The sequence below is a fragment of the Plectrocnemia conspersa genome, unplaced genomic scaffold, assembly GCF_051122295.1.
Source record: "Plectrocnemia conspersa isolate PC_06_02 unplaced genomic scaffold, ASM5112229v1 ptg000001l, whole genome shotgun sequence".
NCBI lineage: Eukaryota > Metazoa > Arthropoda > Insecta > Trichoptera > Polycentropodidae > Plectrocnemia > Plectrocnemia conspersa.
In genome coordinates this window covers 30,060,567-30,061,968 of record NW_028277165.1, presented here as the reverse complement: position 1 = coordinate 30,061,968, position 1,402 = coordinate 30,060,567, and the positions used below count along the sequence as shown (strand labels likewise).

Sequence of the window (1,402 nt, the reverse complement as noted above, 5' to 3'; positions counted from 1 at the left end):
TTACTTCCATAAATTGAACATAAAAAAAGTCTCGAAATGAAATACGAGCTGGCGCTACCCCAACCAAAAAAAAATACGAGTGCAAAGGGTTAATACTTCGTTTTTCGTTCCGAAATTGTGGTTAGTTTAAAAATTTAAAAAATCATTACATCGTAAGAGTTTAAATCGCAGTGTGATTAGCATTAGTTAAAATTATTTTAATCAACTATTGAAATATTGACGGCAGTGATTCGCAAACTGTGATTAGTTGAGTGCACTCACAAGCCTTCGTGGCGCAATGGCTAGCGCGTTCGGCTGTTAACCGAAAGGTTGGTGGTTCGAGTCCACCCGGGGGCGTTTTTTTTTATTATTTTATGTTCAAATAATACAATAGATTTAAATTAATTTTATTATAATAATAATTGTGTCATGAAAATATTTATAAAAAAAATACGCAAAAATACTAAAATAATGATGTCCCATCCAAGTACTGACCGAGCTCGATAGCACTTAACTTCGGTGATCGGTTAAGAACTGTTATACTCCCAATGACAAAAGTAAAACATTTTGCGGCATATATTTTTAACATGTAGTGTTTGGCAAAATCTTTATTTGATTCCAAGTGGATTACTTTCCGGTATTTTATCATTTCCAAGATTATAGGAAAATATGTTGTTTGTTTTTAAAAATAATACATTTTTAATGTAAATTATAAATATAAAATGCGTGAGATTTTATTTTTAGAATTATTAATATATATATATTTATGCAATATATTTTCATATACATACATATGTATATATCATTGTCGAAGGAGTACAGTCGACCTCCCGCCACAGGCGCTTTGCAACTGATTAGGTTTCATCCATAAACATGCATTTATCATGTGATTATAGTAAATTAGGGGATATCACAAAATGTGTGTCTAATTTATGATATTACATACATATCCATACTGGGGGAAAATGTATAATACAGGTTTATAAAACCATTCCTATAAAGAGAACCATCTATAGCAAAAATCGCAAATTCGTTGAAAATCTAATATAAAAAATAAACAACAAAAATCTTTTTAAAATATAATTTAATTAAAATAAATAAAAAATAATCTATTTATATTTTTTTTGTTATTTAGTATATAAGATATAACAACATTTGAGTGTACGATAGCTACAGTAGTTTTAATCATATCGACACGAAACTTGTTCTAAAAATAGCTTTCGTATATATACATACATATGTAATATCTCAAATAAGTTTGTTAGTCGAGCAAATCCATAATCTTGCTTCAAGATAGCGGCTAAATTTTTTTTTACTATTATAATTTTTTTTTAGAAAACAAAGTAAATGTGAAATGGGTTTAAAATAGGAATAAATTAAAAATAAATATTTAATTTTTTTTTTATATATTTTCGACATTCAT

General features: G+C 27.4%; 1 non-coding gene across 1 annotated transcript; it reads left to right on the top strand.

Annotated features, from left to right (window-relative positions):
• The first annotated feature begins 263 nt into the window (after positions 1 to 263).
• TRNAN-GUU (transfer RNA asparagine (anticodon GUU)) lies at positions 264 to 336 on the top strand. Its single transcript has one exon. It is a non-coding gene; the product is annotated as a tRNA-Asn (tRNA).
• Positions 337 to 1,402: the final 1,066 nt, after the last annotated feature.